This window comes from Erithacus rubecula (assembly GCF_903797595.1).
Source record: "Erithacus rubecula genome assembly, chromosome: 8".
In the NCBI taxonomy this organism is placed as follows: domain Eukaryota; kingdom Metazoa; phylum Chordata; class Aves; order Passeriformes; family Muscicapidae; genus Erithacus; species Erithacus rubecula.
In genome coordinates, this window is record NC_136659.1 from 34,582,356 (window position 1) to 34,605,806 (window position 23,451).

The 23,451-nt window shown below is 38.4% G+C and overlaps 1 long non-coding RNA gene across 1 annotated transcript; it reads right to left on the reverse strand.

Annotated features, from left to right (window-relative positions):
* Positions 1-18,010: 18,010 nt before the first annotated feature.
* LOC306804724 lies at positions 18,011-22,997 on the reverse strand. Its single transcript, XR_013774983.1, has 2 exons — positions 22,888-22,997; positions 18,011-18,211 (listed from the first exon to the last, which is right to left on the reverse strand). It is a non-coding gene; the product is annotated as an uncharacterized lncRNA (long non-coding RNA).
* Positions 22,998-23,451: the final 454 nt, after the last annotated feature.

The window sequence follows — 23,451 nt, forward strand, 5'->3', positions numbered from 1 at the left end:
CCAGTCAACAACTATTCTAATAAATCACGGTGCTGTTCATGCTATAATGACCATCAGTAATCAAATGCATCTGCACACTCAGCCTGTTTGCTGACTAAAAACTCTAAAAGGCAGAGGAGAGTTTGGTGCCCAAGTTCCCACATGCCTGATGAACAAAATGGACAGAGAAGACCTGATTGCTCTCCTCCAATCACCCAATCACTACCTGCAATTATTAATTGTTTGTCATTATGCAAGCTTACATCCTGATCCCAATCTCCTTACAATGTTCATACCTACATACTCCAAATATTCTCTGGGATTTTTTCCTTTCTTTCTCTTTTGTTTTGCATTCCAATTTTAAGTGTTGCTGAAAGAAAATTTCAGCATGACTCATGAGATTAAACTGGTTTATCTCTAATTACCCTTGTCAGGAGATAGCCATAAATCAGTTTTTAAAAAGCATCATGAATTCATTTAGAACAATGAGCCATCATTTTTTTTTATTTCACTGTTTCTTGTGGGGTTGCCCTCCTGTCTTCTGTGTCTTTTTACAGGTGGATTAGGTACCAAAAATAATCTTCTACCAAACTTTACAAGTCTGCCACCCCTTTCCTCCATCCTACTGTACCTGTTCCCACCTACACCAAGGGTGAAACCAAGTACACAGAGAAAATTCAAAACTAAGGAATTTTCTGTTGGAGAGCACAACTTCTGGAATTAAATATCCACTAGGAGCACTTGTGCCTGTGAATTCCAGTTTGCTCTCCCTGCCAGTAAACCACACATGCCAGCAAACCAATTTCCTAGAATCCTCATTAAAAGACAGCAACAAAGGGCAGTAATGATGGCCAAATCCAATTTATTTAGGAGGGGAAAGGAGACTATGCACAAACCTTTCTGCATTACTCTCCAGATGTGCCAGGTCACTACCTGTAGCCATTTATATCCACTGAGCCTCCAATGCCTTAAAAAATTTAGATTTTATTTATTTTTTGCATCCTTTTCTTTTTTATTGTAGATGATACCCCTTTGCAGTACAAGGCATCCATTCACTCAGTGTAAACTTACACTGTGAGATATGATCCCAGATGAGGTATTGCCTCAAACAGAAGATGAAAAATATTCCATGCATTTTAAACATGAATCCAAGATCATAAGTTACACTAACTTGTAATACATTTCTGCTGTTCTCTGGCAGGAGAGAAAAACAAAACTGGCAGCTATAGCAATTGTATAATGGTAATTATTGAGAGAAATAATTATACAAAAACCTGTTCAAATTATACACGGGATGGGATGACTCAAAGCGAGAAGAATTTAAAGTGATAGTTAATACCTCAGAAAACCTCACTGTGTGACACTAGGCAGCAAAATCAGGGAAATAAATGCATCTGCTGAAATCACTCTACCCTCTAAAGTTTGTAAAAAGTGGGCAAAAAGCAACTGTTTTCACTCAGTGGGGATTTCAGGCTGGTTTACCAGGGAGGCTTCCAGCAGCATCAAGGAATTCCTGGACAAAGGAAAGAAGGAAACCCTAATTCAATTTTATTCTAAACAGGCTGTAATCTATTCTTTATATTCACTCAATAACCCTTAGCTGCAGGTGGTTTTAGAAAATTAAGCCAGCTCTTCAGAGGTAAGGGAAGCAGTGAGATGTTGCAGCAGAGCCAGGAGCCCCTGGGTGCTGAGGATTTGAATTCCCACCTGCCTTTCTAAAGCCATTTCTGTCTGTACCCAAAGATAAAACTTCTTGTTCCAGAGGTTTCCAGCTGTGTGATGGCTGCCCTCATCCCTTCATCCCAATGTCTACAACATTCTGGATGAAACTGCAGCCATGGAGCTGATCATCCTTGAAAAGCCAAGGAAGCCTCTCCACATTTTCCATGTTTTGATGATCTCCTTCAGCCTTTCCCACACTGTATTCAGGATTCTTTATATTTGTTCCATTCCAGATCTTGCTTCTCAAACACTTCTCCCTGCTCCAAAAACTTCTGCTTTCCATGTCCCCTCCCTTCCTTCCACCTAGTTTTTAAACCTCAGTCCTCACTTCCAAAAACTGGCCAAAGCCCTTCTCAAGAGAACAGGTTTTTCATTATGCCTACAGGAAAACATAGACAGATCTTTAATTCTTCTCTAGTAGCTACAAAAATTTTCATAATTATTCCTTTTAGCCTGTTACCTTACATCTGTGTTGTTATTTCTTCTGTATCACATCTAATTTTAAATTGGTGTGACTCAGCTGAGGATAACAAAGCAAAAAAAAAAAAAAAAATTATTACTTAAGTTTGTTTTGAAAGTTGCCTCACTTTGCTCAGACCTTTCACACAGAAAAAGCATTCCATGCACCATTCTATATCAGTAATAACTTTTAAAACTTTGTATTGCAAGAAAGAAGACAAGTGCTTCAGGACACAAGTGAAAATGGCAAAAACTGTTCTGCTGACAAGTCAACAATACACAGTGCAAGATGCTCAAATTGTCATATCAAAATTTGCTTTATCTAAAAGGAAAAATTTGTTTCTTTTATTTGGCAAGGTGGTTCAAAAGTCCAGCTTAGCTCAGTTCTTCTGTCCAGAGGGAAAGGGTAGTGAGTGGTTCATATCACTTACAGTTAATTCTACCAGTTCTTTCAGTATTCAGATATTGTATTTATTTCTTCAATGCACATAATCAGATCATTGCATTCTTTATAATTAAATTAATTTCCTCTATACAGTTCTTCAGTGTTATCCCAGGAAACAAAGACAGGGCCATAAAACCAAAAGGCCACTATGGACTCAGACTCTCAGAGTTGCCCAAATTTAAATTTGAGTGGTATTAACAGGATCTGACCACCAGAGCCAGCTGTCCTTCGTGCAGCAAGTCCTCCTTGGAAACACTATAAAAAAGGGATCTTTTTTAATGGCATTGCCAAATTCAGGGAAAATGCTTGCATTACTACAGAGTAAAATACAAATCAAACCTCTGCACACAGGTGAGGGCAAGGTGGGAGAGGCAAGCAGCCCCTGGGGAGATACACTGAGGTTTCCTGGAGCAAAAAGAGGATATTTAGCTTCACATAAATGTCTAAATCTTGCCAAGAAGGAAGACATTTAGATAAGATCCAGACATGTTGGCTTATCCTACTTCAGCCCCTGTGTGAGGAAATTGCTGAGGTTTTCATGATCAGAAGAAAACTCAACTATTTTTACATCACTTTTATTGGAAAGAAAAAAAAATATATATATATATATATTATGGAAGAGGAAAAAAGAAGCTCTCATTCCAAAAAGTCAAGTCATTAATTCCTGTATCCCAAGGCAAGAACTCTCCCATGGAAGGTTACAGGGTCACCCATGAAGCTGCTGGCAGTGTTGCATTTCCCATCCCTTTGCTGGGGTTAACACCTTCTGCAAAGCACAATCAACTTTTAAGGCACAAAATAAAAATTTTAACAGCTCTCCTAATTAGTGCCAGCAGTGGTAGTTTCTGTGATGGCCACGAGGGCCTTAGTGAGAGCCCATAAACTCCTTTTCACTTGGGTCAGCCATCCATCAGGTGATAACTGCTGCTCCCTGCTACCCACCTGGGCTGCCTGCAGGAAGGGATGTGCAATGGTTTGGTGGGCAAAGATCATCCAGTTCCACCTCATCCCATGGCCAGGAACACCTTCCACTATCCCAAGCCCTATCAAACAGGGCCTGGAATACTTCCAGGAACCCAGGGGCAGCTCACTATTTCTCTGGGCACCCTTTGCCAGGACCTCACTGCCCTTACAGGGAAGGAATTCTTCCCAAAGACAAGGATGAAGCTGCAATTACCATTGAACTGCTTACTCTTAAACATATCACAATAGTAATGTTTGTCAGGATATATGGCACCAGTCTATGGCTAATATTTGGGGTAAGGACTTTGCTGTTGAGCTATTTTTTTATTTCACTGTGAAATATATATTTGATTTGTCACTTGGATAAACTTTTCCAAAAAAATTCCCACTAGAACACCAATGAATGGGATTTACAGCTTGAGCTTCTGAGCACCTTTATTGCACAAAAACTGTTTATTAGCACAAGTTTTCCCTTTGTATGTTGTGTTTACTTGTTTCCCAGCAGGGTCTGCTGATGTTAATGGACTCACAGCAGTGCATTCTACTTCTGTTATTACAGGTCTAATTCAGTCATTAACATTTCATTAATGGACTGGCCTCCTCGCTGTTTGCATGGCTGTCTAGATATTGATGAGCTTTCTAGTATAGAAAACTGGTATTTAAGGCAGACTCTTAAAGGTTTATTAAGATGCTCGTGAACCTTCATCCCATTCTGTCATTTATTGCAGCAGAAAAAAAGCCAAACCCTCAGATGAATTTGCATTGCAAAAGTTTTCAGCACCTGAATAGAAAATTCATTCCATGTGAATACCCCAAGGAGAGGGGGGAAAAAAACAAAGATTCCACAGTGACATCACTTGGATACAAATGTTGAGTTCCTGCCTCAGAACTGGTGTGGCTCAGCCCTGCCAAGCCTGCTGTGCTCTGCCTTGGAGGGAATTGCATTCCTGTGGGACACAAACTGATCCCTCTTTCCAAGGGGCTTCTGCAGCTCCACCAGCTCCCAATTTCAGACTCTCAACTGGAATTTCTAATCCTTCCCACCCCCCAATCCATCAGGAGCAGCCTTACAGGTCCAGTGGAATCAGCCAAATCAAGAGGCTGCTCAGAAGAGTCAGTGGCTTTAGGGACTTTTGACATGATCAACAAAGAGGAAGATTTATCACCATTTTTAGACTTCAGTAACTTCCTGGCTTTATTAACAGTGTATTGGAATCGAAAAACAATTTTGATAATACCTGTACCCCAGTGGAAGGTAAATATCCTTAGGAAATTGCTCAAAGGAGTTATGAGGTGCTTCCTTTTACATTTCTGCTTTTTCCCTGCTAAAACATGTGTTTTCAGGCACCCCAGAGAATTAAAATACACTGCATTGTATCATATGAGTGTCTAATGCAAGTACTTCATGAAAATTACTAATTTGATGTCATAATTATGCTTGTAATATAAAATTATTAAGCACTGTCATATTGCACAGTAAATGGAACTTATATTGGTGTAATAAAATGTATTTCAATTCCATTACAATAACTTTATCATGGTCTTTAATGGCACCCAGAGTTAACAAAAATAAGATGCAGCCAGGAAGAACACCATTGAAGAGTACCCTATACTGCAATATTAGGTCACAAAAGATAATTTGTGAGCTTCTTTATGTGCCAGTTTACATTTATGAACACCTGCAACTTATGTTTTCCTGACAAAATGAGATGCTAAAAAGTCGAGGTAGGATTAGAGGCCAGTAAACAAAATCCCCAGAGTAATTTCCCTTAATAAATTCTGCATTATCCATCCCTTTGACTTCAGCTGTATAAATGGAGCTATAAATATTATTGATCCTAAATTCATATTTTTTTAAGGATCTTCCTGGCTCAGTCAGGCAGGTCTATGCCACAAGGACATGAAAATAGATCTCTCATTATGAAATCTGAAGCTTATTATTTTGATAAATGTAGCAATGTTTGAGCAATCTGAGGGTGGGGGGGCAACAAGAAAGGAGGGACACTATTTTAATATTAATATGTTCAAGTGTTTTTCTCCTCAGTAGAACTGTCCAAGCCCAGAATGTATTAGCTACTTATTTAATGAAGAGGAAGAAAAAAAAAAAAAAAAAAAAGAAGAATTATTAGAAAAAATGCCAAATCCTCATCTCAACATTTTTCTTTTGTCTGTCAGGGTAAATAAAATGAAGCAAAAAAACCACAACTGGAGGGGGGAAAAAACCCAGTCAGCTAAAATGTCATGACTTGCTTCTCTGCAGGTGTCAACTTGACTTCACTGAAATGGCACAAAACTTTGATTTTCTCATCAGGAAAAAATGTTTATTCCCTCTACCAGACCTAACAGATAAGAACATACTGTGTGTAACACTGAATATTTTGATCCTGTGTCTAACTGTTCTTGAGACACATGCTAAAAATATTTTGTGTGCTTTGCCTCAAATTGTTGTCATGAATTATTGAATTGAGCTGTTACTTTTTCATTAAACTGGCAGCCTTAATAATTTAAACACTGGTCTTTAAGAGACTTACTGTATACTGATGATCTTCACTGGAAGAAAGAAAACCTCCCAATTATTTTATATCTGTCTTGATTTTTATTTGTAGGGTTTTAAATGCATTGCATGACTTACTGGATCCCTGCATTATTTCAGCACACCAGACAACATTTCTCTCCATTGGGTTTGTCATTGAGAATTTAGCTCAGATATTCCTGCAGCCAGGTTTTCCCAGCCATGAGAAACTCAGACCTGAATGTTCAGGTGCAGCTCATGGGTACCCCAGTTCACCCCATAAAATGAGGTAGGGAATAATTTTCAAAGTTTTGTGTGCCTGTATGGCCCTGGCAACCTTCTTGCACCTGAGCAATATCTGCTGCTCCAAAGGAAAACCAAAAACTAACGGAAGCATGAAAATATTCCAAAGTTATGGTCTGATTCAATAAAAACCTCAACTTGCTGCTCAACTAATTTGAATTTTTAAAAGAAGTCTCCTTTCTGTGGGCCGACAATCAGTAAACATCAAGGCAAGAAGTGTTTCAAACTATCTCCCCAAAATCCAGAAAAAACTCTCAACTCCCTCAGCCTTCTTGTGGCACAACTGGAGATGATGGAAATCAGAAATTCTGGGAGTCAGTTGATGTCTCTGATCCACAGTGATGTGTCACTTAAGCAACACCAAAGCTCATTTTGCACATCACAACAGCAATAAAGATTGCAAATATTAACTCCAAACACCACATCAAGTATGAATAATCTCCATTGCTACAAATTTTTAAAATGCATCGTATTTGTTTCCCACATATGTCCTTGTAGCCTCATAAAACAAACTGTTTCATTATATATATATCACAAAACGTTAGCTACTGCTAAAAGTAAGAAAATAGATTTTGACATTGGAGAATTATTCCCCTGCTCTCCTGTGCCTCTGGATCTAAAGGCAGAGCTGCTCAGCTGTTTAATCTGGCCTGAGTCCAGGAGTGCATTTCATGGTGAGATGCCAAGAGCAGCAATGCCAATGGAGCAGGAGTTATCTTCTGCAAACTCACAGTGATCACAGGACAATTTGTATTTGAACTGATAGAAAGAACAACCTCGTGTTGTTCTTCTTGTCTGGTCAGGAGTGATTTTCGTTTGGGCAACTAAATTTTGTCATATTAATCAGAAGATGCACGAGATGCTGTAAGCACTTCAGGGCACAGCACTTGCCATGCCTTCCATGTCTTCTCCATCCAAATGCCTCCCTGAGCATCTCTGCAGTCCTGGACTACAGCAGAGGCTCACAAATGGCAGAGGACAGACATTGAATGTGGGTTTAAGTCACACATATAAACTGCTAAGTGTTGAAATCTAGGTGTATATGAAAAAACCCCACTTTTTTATCCATTTTTCCACTTTACCACTTGTCAACACTGTCGAGGTGGGAAAGCCTGTTTGCTTTCTGTCCTTCAATTTAAAATAGCTGTATGTGATTCCCTTTTAATTAATCCTCAATCCAGACTGCTATCACTGTTCAGTTTATCAGTTTTCAGAAGTTCAGGTGATACAAAATGTATACATTCAAAGTGGTCAAATTGAGTTTTTATTGTGGCATATGAAAAACTACTTACCCTCTAACTTCTCCTCTAACACTTGAAGAAGAGTAAAGGGTCCAGGAAAGGAAGGATTTTTATTAAAGCATAAAATTCAATCAGCATTCACAAGAACAAAGAGAATAAAAGCTAGGAAATTATACTTATGGTTGTTGTTATCATCTGATATCTCAAAACAAGATACGAGGAGGTTTTAAAAGCAGCACATTCAGGGTGATTGACAGACTGGTTTCTGCAGCCAAGTCTAGATGTAAAGTCAAGGTATTTCATGATGCTGTGAGTTTCCACATTCCATGTTCTCCAGATCTTCCAGCTCTCACACTCAAGGAAATCATCTCTGCAAAGAGCACACAAACTTAACTATCCTGCCTTGGTATCATCCTGTAATGCTTTGGGAAAGGGAAACAAGGGAAAGATGTGAGGTTGGAGGAGACTCAGAGAAATTTACAGCAGCACATCAGAATTTTCCACTCCTGTTGTCATAAAAATACTCACAGTAAGAAAGAAACAATCAGAGAAAACTAAAGACGTGTCTCAGCATTTAATGGGTAATTGTATACAACATTCTAGACACCATAAAATAAAAATCAGCCAAAATGAAAGGAAGTCATGGCTGGTTCAGTGTATGTTGAAGGTGTTGAATTTTTTTCCCAGTGAAACAATTGAAACTTGGAGGGATGTGTGAGAGGAGACTGGAGAAGACACTGGAAATGCAAAATGAGCACCAGGACAAACAACCTTCCAGTCTGCACCATCATCTTTCATGAGTTTCACCAGTGCTGGCTCTGAGCCAGGGCTGTTCATTTTTGAAAAGCTTTTCTTCATTGTTTTAATGAAAAAAACACCATGGTTTTAATGGAAAAAAAATACCTTCAACAGATCTGTACAAGAAATATAGGAGGGAGGGAGGGCTCATTAAGTGTGAAGTTTGACAAGTATTAGTGAAACAAAAGACCCCAGCACAAAAGTTGAAATACCAGATAACTCTGTCACCCTCTGAGTGCCAGGGGGAGTTAAAATTCAGGTCTCCTGTCTGGAAAAAGTATTACAGGAATATATTCTGAACTTTGCACGGTTCATTTTTTGTTACGAATTAGATCCATCATGAGATTTATTGAGATGCCTCATGTTTAATAAAATACTCATAACAGTTTGTGATATTTCACAGGATAAATAACAGGACTGTTAACTGTGTTTGTGTAGCAGGTCTCAGGATAATAAATGGTTCATTCAATAATGAACTGACAACAAGTTATTCAGGTTATAAAAATATGGGAGATAAGAGTCAAAATAACAAAACTCAAAAGATCAGACATTCAGACCACATTGGAGTCCAAAACCAGGTTGCCCCATCATTTGAATTCTGAAACCATTTGAAATAAGAGGATGGAAATTTCCACATAAACCATTTTCCAAGCCAAATCCACAACAGGACAGTGGAGACAACTGTTATTTTATTTCCGACACAGCCCAAGACATCTCAATCTTCTCATGTTATTCAAATCTAATAAAAGATTAATATCCTTTTAGAATAAAATAATATAAAAGTATCTGAAGATAAACACATAAAAATTATTCATCCTGTCTCTGCCCCTCAAAGAACACACGAACAGCTAAAGTTCAATACATTTTTAAAAAATACATTCTTTCGAAAATATGAGCAAGTGAAGACTCTCTGAGTATATTTGACTTCTAAATAAATTGCTTTCTTTTTTGGAATTGCTGAGAAGGCAGACTCTCAGTGAGGTCAATGAGACTTACTGATTGCACAGTGTTACGGAAAATTAGGCTACTTATTTGGGAACTAAATATGGATGTTAAGAGCATTCAATGAAGTCACACTTTTGAGCATTTTGGGGCTGGCCTACATTTTTAAAGAAAACTTTGAGATTTTGAGCAATAACTTTTTGGAAGAACCAGATATTTATGATGTCCTTCGTAGCAATTAAAGGCAATTCACAGAACTGAAAAGATGATTTGGGTGAGGGGGGGAGGTGGCTTCAATTCCTGTAAGGAAACATCAATTTGCAATCAACTCAACTTAATTAGGGTGCTCCCAATTCTTACCAGCTTTGACTATGAGGTATTTAAAGGACAAGGAGAGGGGCCTCAGGATGATATTTGATTTCCACCTATATGTCAGGATAAAAAATGATGGAGAAGAGACAAAGAGGAGGCACAAAGGAAAGGGCAGCAAAAAACCTCTTTCTGTTATTAGTGTGATTGCTCAAGTCCAAAGAACACTCTCCAAAAGTCATTCCCACCTATTTTGTCTGGGCCAGTTGATCTCCAAAGTTTGCCAATCCAAGTGTCAGCAAGAAGCTGAGATGTTCATGCTGTTTAATTCTTTGATGCTCACAACAATAAAATGACCAAATAATGATAAAAACTTCCCTCTCCCCCACCAAAAAAAAAAAAAAAACAAACCCAGAAAAATAAAAATGAATGTTTGAAACGGCCATTTCAAACTAAAACAACTGCTATTGCTATCAATTTAAGTAATCACTTTCCCAGCTGACAGATGCAAAGCTCTCCCTGCAGATAATGACTTTTCCAGCTGATGAGAGTCAGGGAACAGGAAGTGTATGTGGGGATAAGTGTTTGGGAATTAGAGGACAGCCAAAGTTTGTGGCTACCTGTATTATCTGCAGGAGGTTATTTTACTTCTACTGGCACATTTTTATCTGAAATCAGCATAAATGAATCTTTAAAAATATGTTTAGTGCAGCAGGATACTTTTTTACAGTACTAGGCAATTTAAAAAGTTTTTCTTGTTCTTTTCTTCTTGAGATGAAACTCATTCCATAAGGCAGGAGCTGCAGTTTTCACCAGGGCTGTCACAGGGCAAGGAGAAAATGGTACATGGTGTTTGTTTCTGTCTGCACTCCAGCCAAACCTGTTCCCTGATATCCAGCAGGGTTGGAAATGCAGATGCCTGCTGGCTAAAATAAATAAGAATCTTTTTTGAGACATGTCCCAAGGCAAGAACTGGCAAATTGAGTTATATTCATACCCTTCACTGTCCTGTGGAGTATTAAGGAGGTTACACCCAGTTTGCAAAAGGAGAGCCTCAAGGCTAATCCAACACTTGGGGCATTTTTGCATGCCCTGAATCATCAGTGCTGTCAGATGTGGCTCAAAAGATGCAAATGATCAGCCAGTTCCTAAATGATACCTTAGCTGAGTTCTCAGAGTCCACGTGGAGTTACCTGTCCAGAACTGGTGCTCTTCCTCACCTGGCCATGCCAGAGAGGACACACCATGTCTGTGCCCATGTGGGAGAAGAAAGGGTTTAATTCTCTGTGCAGCAGGAAAGGAGAGGCCACATTAAACCCATCCCTGGAGCTGTCAGGAGAAAATCACTGAAAATCTGATGGCAGTTTCACGACCCAGCCTTTTCCTGTAGACCAATATATCAGACACCACTAAGTTGCCCTAAAATAATAGATGTTAGAATCATTCAATGTTGGAATAACTCAATGTTGGAATCATAAAAAGTTACAACTCAACATTAAATTGTACCTTTTACCAGGAAAGGGAAGGCTGAGGAACTTCAGCTACAAGTCAGTAAAAGGATCACCATAAGCCAGCACATATGACTGTCAACTGATATGAAATGAAATATTCCTATTCATGGTGACAGACAGAAATTTTTATTGGGTTTGACCAAATCAGAATAAAATATTGTGAGGGTCTTAATCTTGTGTTCCCTTTTCTCCAATAATAATATTGTAAAAAACAAAAAAACACCAAAAAAGGAAACGAACAAAAAACCCCCACCAATTTTATAAAGAAATAAAAGAATAAAATTTTTGAGCAGCTTTACCAGTCTTCATGAGAATGATACCCAAAACTACAAGAGCAGTTACAAGTTTTTCAATGTAACTCTTGCCTTATTATGTCTGTTTCCATTTCTTATCTCCCGATAAAATTTGCTTTTCAAGTTAAACTTCCCACAGTCATAATAATAAATGGAACATGAGGCTTGAACTTGGTGTCTCTGTTTTTTCTCTTCTGCTTTCACTGGAGGTATCAAAGAGTACATGAGAAAAGTAACACAACACAGAGTATGGAATGGAAATGAACAATTAAAGTCATGATAAGAACTAGAGAGAGATTCTGGAATATGTGTGGAGTGAAATATGATCTCTTGAAAGAGGGTATATGTGAAGGAAAAGGCAGCATGCAAAAGCAGCAGCTTTACATGTTCATACTCCATGTTCCTTTCTTGTGAGACTCTGCCAAATCTCACCCCCAGATTTTCCTTTTATTTGTGTATCTTCAACATAGGCTTTTTAATAAAAAATATGGGGTTTTCTATTAATAGCAGCAAAGAGAAAGAGAAGTGATTGTGGCAAGATACAGAGTTTTACATATGAAAATAGGAGTGCAAAATGGAAAATGTGGTGGAGTTCCCATCCTGGAGGCGTTCAAGGAATGACAGGACGTGGCACTCAGCTCTCTGTCACAGCTTAGAACTGATGATCTTGAAGGTCTTTCCCAACCTTAATGATTCTGTGATTCTGCAAAAGAGCAACCCCAGCCTTCCACAGAATCTCCCAAACGTGGAAAATCTGTTTCCTCATTAAACAAAAATTCCTTATTGAAGAGTGAGGGAGGTCTCACAGCACATGCTGATGACGGGAAAAGCAATCCAAAGCTCCACATATTGTTTTATTTACTTTTTCAAAAATTAAACTCCATTGCAAAGCTGCTTTGGCCTCACACCCATGGCATCACACTCTATTACTTCCCTTTGAAATGCATCTAGTAAACTTTAAAAGCCTATCCCTCCAAAAGCAGAGGCCATAGAAATACTTAAGGGGTTAATAAACTCTTCCAGTATACGAAAATCACAAGTTTTATACCTCAGCCCTGAACAGTTGGAGCTCCTAGGAGAGGAGTAATTGCATTGTAGTAATGTTAAAGCTTGATTTAGGTTTCTCCATGGGCAGGATGAAGTGTGTCTTACTCCTCAGGTGTGAGACTTGGCCACTCTGCCTTTTGCAATATATTATCCCAACACTGTCAGAAAATGCTCAGCAGCGCCAGTTCTTACTAAACTGGGTGTGTTATAAATCCAGGGGAAGGAGAGGATTTCTTATGCCAACAATGCTTCTCAACCTTTACCTTATTACCACACTTCTTGGCTGCTCCAAGATAAAAATCATTTAAGCTCTTTTTTTTTTTTTTTCTTTTTTTCTCTTTTCTGCTTGTGTGTGAAATCTCAGATAACAGAGCCAAATACAGGGAAAGTTCAGGGCAGTTTTACGACTCTGTTTTATCAAAAATTTTGATCTCCAAATCCTGAACGCACAAATTCGTGGCTGTGGGATGAGGTCAGTGAAACCACACCCATTCCCTCGACAGACCTTTCTCCTCCTTTACTGGACAACTTTATGTGGGCTACAGAAATATGCCCTGAATGAGGAGAAGCACTTTGCCCCTGGGTTGAACGCAGTGCCAAGTGAATCAGGAATTCTCTACGTGGCGGATTTCAGCCCTGTGTGTGCTTGAGACACATTATCTGTGAGTTCTGGTGGTGAAGTCCCTCTTTAATGAAATTCAGCTGAGCAGGAATAGCCTAGAAACACCAGCAGGAGCGCCGAGGGAGAATGACAAGACAGGTTTGGCACAGAGGGATGCATGAAACAGAATAACCGCAGTGAAGATTTCCAGAGGAAAAAAAAATGTGGATTGTCTTGTAAGAGGGAAAGTGTGTGACACGAGGAACAGAGAGGAATGGCAAACACATGTCAAGCAGCACATTTTATTTACCTTTCATTAGTATGTCTTTCTAGGAGAAGGTTAAATACTCCAGGAGAGGGATGGGATTTTTCTTATGTTAACTAATCCAGACAAAAGTGAACGGAGATTTGCTTTCTTCAGCATTCATTGATATTAATTGCTTTATTGAACTAGCTGTGGGAACGTGGATTTCCCAATGCCAGCATAAAGGATCATTATTTATAAGCTAACTGATCCCACAAATTCTACACTTAGCTCAACATTTCCTTTGGAAACGCTGTAAGAATCTTTTAAAAAATCATTATATTTCATACTTTACACTAAGGCACACCAGCTAAACGATACAGGTTTTCCAGAAGAAGAAAAACAAGTTTTTTAGGCTCACATGACAGGCTCCAAATCAGCTCTGAAATGCTGCATATCATTACATTTTCCCTCCCTTTAGTTTTCATTCTCTCCCTTTCCCCCTGACTTACAGGTGTCCTTAGTTACAGCCATCAGCAAAAACAAAACACACATGCAGGCTATAAATCTGTATTTGTGTACTAATTCATAAGAGTAAAATATCTTCAGCTGCTCCTTCCAATTTCCTTTCCCTGTTCAATTCATAATTGTGCTGCAGTATGTTGGGCTTAAGCTTTCAGGAACTTTAGTTTGTCCCAAAAGGTTGGTTAGACAGAGACCTGAAAATGTGGATTCTGGCTTCAAGGGAAGATATTTAGCAGAAGAGAATCCAAAGCACGATAAAAGCAACTAAATAAACACTGAAACTTTTTCAAAGCACTGAGTTGTCACTGTAACCCTTTGGAGATAGATATGGATGGCTCAGCCCACCAGAGTTCGTGCAAAAATATACCAAGAAGTTAATAAATTTGAAAGAGAAGCCAAGAATGAATGTTAAGTTCTTTTGTTCCAATATATCCTAACAATGCTTACAGCATTACTGCAGTTAAGCTCAACTTTGCTGTTCAAAGACCAATTTTGGGGCTTTATGTGCTGGTTTAAATCATAGCTGAGCTGAACATGGTATGCAAATTGCAGAGTGATGAATGTTTGTTTTACTTATATTCCTTCCTCTTTATGTCACAGTCAGAATCCTTCACCAAAGCCCCCAAAAGAAATAATTTCTGGCATAGTTTAGATGCCAAATTTGCAAGTTTCAAAGGAAGAACGAGGATATACTTTATAGTTACAATCATTCTTCCTCTGTCAGAGAGAAAGAAAAAGCACTTTAAATGGCCTGAAAAGGAGCAAAGCATCCTTGGAGAAGACACACTTGACTAGAAAGATCATATTATTGCACAGAATTAGGTTAAAGCAGATCCAAAGATGAGGAAACTTTTTGCCTGGGTCAAGCAAAATTCCCGGATACTGAATTTACATTTGAGGATCCTTGGCCAGGTGAGATACTTCTAGGTTTGCCTTATTAATGCAAAAAATATTATTAAAAATAGATATTTTACACAGATATTACTGACAATCTGTGTAGGAAAAGAGCCTTGTGGTTGTGCTCATAACCAAAGCCTGGGCATGATGAACCTTGGCTAAAAGAGGCTCTAAAGCTCTTCAGCAGAATAAAGTAAATAACAAGTGAAGACAAACATTTTCATTCTTAACCAAAGCATCCATCAAGTTTTTAGTTAAGGAACCAGTTATGAGGATGGAATTTCCCAACTTTTCAGTTTTCAACACCTTCAGAAGAAAGGACTTGTCCACATAGGACAGCCAGGACTTGACAAGTTGTGACATGTTAATGACCAGAACTTGAGAGAAAAAAACAAACAAAACAAAAAAAAATCTTTGGAGGGCATTTAGACAGAAGAGGATCCTGTAGGCACAAAGCAAAGTACCCAGAAATTACCAGAAAACAAAATTTTTATAAATTCAAAATATGAAAATTTTGAGTTTTCTTGTCAAGACATTTCATGTTATACCATAACCAAACAGGAAAGGAAGCACTTAGGATCCTCCTGTCTCATTTCCAAGACAGCATTTTTTAGCTCTTTCCTGTGTTCCCATTGCTGTTCCCTTTGCAGAACATTATAAGATTTCAGAATCCATTAAATTGAAGATTTAATTGAGTTTATATTGCCAATACATGGCTTAGTTTGGTATTATTTGTATGTACATGTGCAAGTGTGCACATGCACGCTGCACATTTGGAAAGGGACCCAAGGTTTTCTGAGGTGAAACTGGTCACACTTTGTGTTCAGCTGAAGTGTTCAAAGGAAAACCTAAAAAAAAAAAAAAAAAAATCTTTACATCTTTTACTTGAATTGGACTGGCATGGAAAATCGTGTTCATATTGTACTCATTTGTGGTCTGCTTCTCAGGAATTTTAACAGATGACAATTCAAAGATAAATTTGCTTTAAAAATAAATGATGAAAAATAACTGGCTTCCCAGCTCTTATTTCATAATCTCCACAGTATGTTCAGATTTATATAATTAAAGTAGAAAATAGAAATCTAAAAATGAAACCCGGTTTTGCATTAGAGCAGCCGCCATTAATGGGACCCTTCTTCCAATTCCTCTGTTTTCTGCTGCAGCACCAAACTCCACCATGAGTGGGGGAAACATGGAATTCTGACCTGCTCAGGTTGTGATTGATGCTATTAAAACATAAACATGCTCACAGCAATGTGCTTTACTGAGCCAAAGCCCAAAGTTGGGACACTTAGGAAAAATTTTTCCCACCTATTTATAAATTGTGGCATTTAGCACTCATTCCCTTCCCTAGCTGAGATGAAAAAAAAACCCAAAAAACAAATAAAACCTAATTTTCTTTCCTTCACAAAGCAATAATTTGGAAGCTGACAGTGTCACTCTGTAACCCAAAAACAGTAAAAAAGACCTGAAGAGACCCTGAAAGAAAAGTGGAGAGACAATTTATAAGGGATGGAGGGACAGGAAAGGGATAATGGCTTCAAACTGACAAAGAGTAGGTTTAGATTGGATACTAGGATGAAATTCTGCCTGTGAGGTGGTGCAGTTTGTTGCTCCTGAGTATTGTCCATACATTGAAGCTCACACCTGAAAGGAAAAGCAATCACAGTTCAAACAGGGAATTACTGAGAGAAGCAATGCAAAACCACAGTCAAATTTCACTCTGAATAGGCTTCAACTCAAATCTAAAATTATTCATTTGGCTTCTGCACTTTTACCAACTCTGAGGGGTTTGGGTGAAACATAAATTTGATATGGATTTGAAAAAATCAATGGCTTGTACTAATAGAGACATGAAACTGAACAACAATTTCATGAGCTAAACCCAACAGAAATAAAGTTGCTTATGCTTCTCTACCAATTTAGATTTTCAGGCTTCCAAGTCAGAACAATTGAAATTTCAGTGACATTCTCATGCGTGGGATTGCCTCTTTCTCCTTTTCTATAGGACCTGCATGGACCCTGGGTGCTGCCAATCCCTTGCTGCCTATCCTTACACCCATTTTCAGCTTTACCTTCAGAGTATTACCCCTCTCCTTTTTTATTTTCCATTGCTTCTTCAGCAATGCCACCCCTCAGGTGACATCCATCCTCTCCCTGCCACTTCTCTCCTCATCCATATTTACATCACATCTGGCCCAAGCCATTTTCCCATTTTTCCATATCTGTGACTTCCATGGTGGAAGTAAGAAATCAGCTTCCTTGAGAGATGACAATGTATTCATTTATTGGCACATATCTTAAAATAATTGAGACTTGTTAAAATGAATAGAAATCTTGATAAATTATATGAATATGAGTGACTGGATGATCTACAAATCTAAGTCACCACTCATTCCCTGTCAAGTTCAATATTGTGTCTAGTTTTTCACCAAATTATTAGAGTCAGGTTTCTTGTCTTCATGTGTGTTTTTGGAGGTTTTACCACAATAGGATTCTGACATAAATTATAGTCTAGGGATCACCAGCAATTTTATTAATAAAAACAACCATAATAAAGCAAAACAACTCCTTGTGGTAGGCTAATCTTTTAAGCTGCAAAAGCCTGGATTGATTTCCAAGTATCTATCTCATCTCTTGTGGATGAGAAGGATTGAACAGATTTCTGGATACTCAAAGTAAAAACTGCAATTGAAAATTCCTCATCCACTGGCCAAGCAGAGTGGAATTCCAGTACATGGAATCAGCAGATGGTGTGAGTTAGAAGGGGCCTAAAGGATCATCTACTCCCCCTGCAAACATCTGGGACACTTCCACTGTCCCAGGCTGCTCCAAGCCCTGTCCAGCCTGGCCTTGGACACTTCCAGGGATCCTTTGTGCCCTCAAAGGAAAGAATTCCTTCCCAAAATCCCATTTATCCCTCTCAGCCTTCCCTCAGCAGAGATGTTTCACCCCTCTCATCATCTCCTTGCCTCTCTCTTTGGAATCCTCTCCAGCAGATCCATCTCTTTCCTGTGCTGAGGAACCCACAGCTGGACACAGCAGAACATTAAATTGCAGCATTAAAATTCAAAAGGCCATGTCAAATTGGAGAAAAGACTTAACATTCCCATTTAATTAAAGAAGGAAATATACACCTTTTATGGTTAGTTAGGAATTACCAGGGTGTTAAATGCTGAACTGGGTTTGTTCTGTTAAGGCAACAGCACTGTAGGACAGTTCCAAAAATCAGAATCTTTAATGTTGTGATACTGTAGGAAAAGGCTGCAAAACACCTCAGAAAACTATGGATACAACTGGAAATAATGTGGAATATCCTCCTGCATTCCTTGGTCTTGATAATACTTGATACAACCACAGTGCTAAAAACAGTCATTAAATACTCAGGTCAAAAAGAGGTGTGGACAAATTGGAGACAGACTAAAAGAGAAGAGTGGGAATAATAAATATCTAGAAAATCAGAATTCCAAGAGAAAAAAAAAAAAAAAAAAAAAAAAAAAAAAAAAAAAAAAAAAAAAAAAAAAAAAGGAAGGTCTATAAAAGAAGAGTTGGGAGTAAAATAGAAAAGGAATAAAAATAAAAAAAAACCCCTCTGGCTATTTTCTTTGGTGAAATTTCAGGGAAAAATAAAAAAAAAATGAGTGTTTGGTTGTATGGAAAACATTGCTTGAAAATGAGAAACATTTTGTGCAATTTCATTAGGATTTACACCCTTTAATGCGAGATAGACTTAAAATCTATTTTTAACCAAAGAATCTTATTAAAGTAAGAAGATTGCCTGGTTTACTACTTGTAGTTGTTTCAAGCAGTGGTGGTTGATGATGCTCTTTATAAACAATAGGGAATAAATTTAAACAAGCTAAAAGATGTTTAATGTAAAAAAACTGCAGCTTGAGAAAAAATATGTTGTTGTGGATTGCATATTTTACATGCAATTTATGCTGCAGTTTCTCTTCATTAACCACATCTCGCAGATTTTTCAAAGCACCAGCATGAATATTATTAACATGTGTTAAAAATGTGTTTAAAATAATGTATAAAGCTCTGTGTTTAAAGCAAAACTTTAGGCATAATGAACAAGAGTGTCTGTATTTTATATATTGGTTTGTGTGTGTGTGTGTGATGTATAACCCAGAATTTGTGTGCACAAATGCACATATATATTGCTCGTGTTTTAATTAAACTGAACTAGACCTTAACAAGAACATCTAATTCATAATTCTCTCATTCTGTTCTATAGATTCTTATTAGTAAAAGCAGATATAATCCATTCTGGAATGTGACATACAGAAATTTCCATCATCTCCATTTCCTGTATTCCTTTCCTTACCATTGGTTTCCTTTTACTACAGGAATCTCAGGGAATTACTTGCAGCTTTCAGTTTTAATCTGCACTACATCCCTTTTGTATCCATCTTCCTGAAATTATATATCCATCTTTATTGATACCCATTATATTATATATCCATCTTCCATCCATTTACCAAAAATTGCTTTTGGTAGACTGGTATTGGTACAAATAATCGATAATGGCAGACACAAGTCCTGAAAATTACAAAACTCAAGAATCTGAAGTCTGTGCAACCAACAATACCTTTCATTTCTGGTCTTCATGCTTAATGCTGAGGCTGCCAGGAGTGAAGCCTTGGAAAGATTCTGATTTAAGCAATCCTGATTCTTCAAGCCAAGAATTGGTCCTGCTGCCTGGACAATGCTGAATAGAGGAGAGCATTGCCAGTGGATTCATGCTGTGCCAGAGTTACTGGAGTCAACGTAGGTTTGAGGGAATCAGAAATATTAATTGGCCTTATGAAGATTATTATAAATTAGAATTTAATTGAAGGGGTTTATGCCTCAATGTGATCAGGTGATTCACCCAAACAAGAGGCTTTGTAAGTGACCATTGGGACAGGGATTTAGAGATATGACAAATTTTTTATACGAAGATTTCCATGCCTCATGTTGGAGTTGCCTGTGCTTGCTCCCTAAGCATTTATGAAAAAGACATGATCCGAGCTCCTGAGCTTTTCCAAATATCCAAATATATTTCCCTGCCAAGCAGAGATGCAACCAAAGCTCCCACCAAATCACAAGAACCTCGGGAATCTTTGGTTAAATGTTATTTCCATACTTGTGTATTCCTGCCCTTTACATCAGGCCATGTTAACCAACAAGATAACAGCTAAAAAATAGTGAGTTTCTCTCCTCTACCAGCAAGCAATCAAGCCTCTGAGGTCGATATGCAACCCCAAATTCTCGGACTAAAAGTTAAGGCAGCCTTTCCCTGGGGAAAAGCTAACTTCATTTCTAAAACACATTTGATTTCCTTTTTCTAATCTCTCCCTAGCCTTTTTACACTGCTGCGTGCTTTAATTTCGCTTTCAGTCAGAAGTTTAAAAACTTTAGCTTCTAATAACTGGAAAAAAATGGTTATTTAAAGATAACTGCAACTTGCTTAACATGCCAGACTATCATATGCTCGCTGCTTTGAAGCTGCAAATTAATGACGAGCAGGAACAGTGACTATCTTTCAGAGGAAACTGACCTCTTTCTAATGGCTCATCGCTAATGTCATCTGTCTGCTGCATCTCATTATGGGAATTTCACGGAGTAAGAAAGTATCTTAAGGCTGTGCACAAATAAAAAGGACCTTCTAGTATTGAGCACTTTGAAAATTTTTGATCTCTCAAAATACCTTCCTTAGATACTGGTTTCCCCTTTTGTGCATGGCACGCTGCTTATGTCATCTATTCTCTGTGACTAATTATGTTAATTTTGTGCCATAAAAGTAACTGAAGGCTGTTAAGGAATAAAAGCTTTTGAGTGGCCTTATTTCATAAACACCCCTTTTGAACAAGGCGCATTTAGTCATATTTGCAGTAACAGAAAGAGTCTTGTGCTAAAAATACAACAAAGGCTCTTGAATATGGCCATTTATTCCTACTTTATTAGGTAATTTATGAAAAGTATGAAGGGAAGCCTTTTTGTTACTATAATTTGCATAAAGCTGGTGCCCCATTAATGAGATAACTTCCTGCCTTTTGTGTACCACCAGCTGGAAATAGAAATATAGGAACTTTTCTGTCTCCCAATTACTTAACCTGCTGAGTTCAGAGTTGGAGAGTAAACAGGATTCATATCAGTCAAAGAAGTTGATTTCTGCTGCTGTATCTAAAAATATTTTTATTTAATTAAGGAGCCAGTGAAAGTGAAACATTAAAAATGCACTAAAAGTCCATCAGCTCCAAGGCTTTAGACCTGTGCTTCAATTCTGCACCTGTCTTTTTGTGCTGTCAGTCACAATTAGTTTTGCTCCAGACCAGATCCATCACAAATCAAGGCAGGCATCTAAACCCGACAGTTTGAAGGGCTGTGGGTGCCAAAGGATGCAGATGGGTTCTAGACATAATTTAAAAATCACCTAGAAACTCGATTGGCATCCAGGGCCCAGACACTCTTGGAAATCCCATTAATTGCCTCTGGTGTTAATACTTTAGATATTGTGATTTCAATAGAAAATTCTCTGCTCCAGGAGGAGCAACTGAGCATTTCCCAATGAGAACAAAATTCCTCCTCTACACCATAGATTTGTGTGTGCCAAAAATTCAATCTGCCCTTGGATTGGCTCACATGGAGCAGTGATTCTTGTCACTCTGCTTAGAAACAGAGGTATTCACATTAGCATTTTTTCATCAGTTTTCCAAGTTAATAGCATCATTTTGACTGCTGAATTAAAGGTATTGTTTATCAATTGTAGCATTTATACATGAGGTGATAACTTAGCCATAAAATCAATGGACCAGCTCCCCTATTTAGATATTTTTACACTGTTTACTATCTCCAAATTTATTTCAAGTGGCTTAATTATAATTAGGATAACGACAACTCCTTAAAAGTGTGCTGAAACGTAGGCAGGATACAAAAAAAAATCCATTGTATATAAAAGGAGTTTAAATTTCAGCTGCACAGCCTTTGTGTAGCTTGAGGTCAGTTTGTTGGAGCATTAAAAATTGTTCAGTGGTCAAATTGCTTGATTAGCCCTACCTGCCTAATTTGTTAAATCTGAATAAAAGGCATCTTTTGATGTGGAACAGAGCATGAGACAGGTTTGTGCCACTCTTTGGTTGCTCTTTGGGGATTCCCTGCTTTCCCACTGCAGGAAAGCTGCTCTCATCACATCCAGCTCTAAAGGAGGAAAAGGCAATCACAATCACCTTCCAGACACTCCAATGGATTCAGTCCCAGTGTAAAGAGCCCATTGGCACTCCCCTGTATATCTAAACAAATCACTGCAAGCCCACATATCACCTCATCTAGTTAAAATATGGGTATATTTAGAGTAGCTGCAATAGAGTTTCCACTGTCATTTTAACTATGAGCTAAGCCACCACTGCTGACAGGCCAAAGGTTGTCACAGTCAAGGTCCTAATTACTCTACAAATTGCAGCCTGATGATAAGATCCATCTCCCCTTGCTTGAGGCTGGGCAGGAAAGTCTCCAGACTGGGGAGGAAAGTCTGCACGGGCTCCTTTCAGGGGCAGCAGAGACACTCAGACACCTCCAGACTGGGACTCACAACTCCAAATGGGCTGATTCATTCTGCATTTAGAAGCCTTGAGTGCAGGCTTAGGAGGTATGAGCTGAGAATCCAATTATTTTCAGCCCAGTTTGCACTTTAAATAATGGTTTAAATGATGTCTGAAGGGCTGTTGTGCATTTGAATATTTAAGTAGTTAATAAACACCTAATTTGCTGCACCAGTGCTGTGTTTCTACCTGTGGCAACCAGTGAAGACCACAATTTTTCCCAAGCAACTTTCTGCCAGGTTTTTCTCTGGCACATTAGTGACACTTGTTATTTTGTGCTGCCAATTCCATGATAGAACGGGCTACTTTGCTAAAAGACTGCATGAAAAAATGCATTTCCAGGGCCTGATAGAAACTTGGGAGAAGATGAAGAGTTGCAATTCCCTGTATAGGACATTTCCTGGATTAATATGGTTGTGGTGCAGCAGCTCAGGCAGGCTGGGAGCATTTAGAGATGCCAGCAATGTTGATTCTCTCTTGTGTGTGAAATATTTTCAAGAGAAACCTCACCCATGGCACCAGCTCTGTGTCTCAGATGGAGGAATTCCATAGAGATCTCTGTCCAGAAGAGCAGCAGCTTCCTAAATATCCAGAACACCCAGAAGAAGTTTCCAAAAAACCTACACACAGAAAATCATGTTGTAGGGTTACAGAAGAACACAGGAAACACAGAAATAGAGCTGATGGGCAATGCTGGAGCATAAATTTTAGTTCTAGACTAGCATCAGGAAAAATCACTTACAAAACATTTTCACTCCTGATAATTAATTAAAAAATTATTAATTCAAAGGTTTTTCTCTCTCCCTACTCTCAAACCTCAAGACTAGTTCTTTTTCCCAGGTAAAAAGTGTGGCCCAGAATGGTCCCAACCTTCCAGATCTTTCCCCAGCTGCATCACAGTGAAGTCAGCTGCTGTGGAGGTAAGGGAAAAAGAGAAAGAAACACATCTTTATCTGCAGGAATGTAGGAATTTGCCTAGAAAGGCTTTGGGTGTTCCATGTTTAAGGTTCAGTGGAATATGAGTCTATATAAAACTTGAAATAAAAGCAGGCCATTGACCTATTTAATGGGACT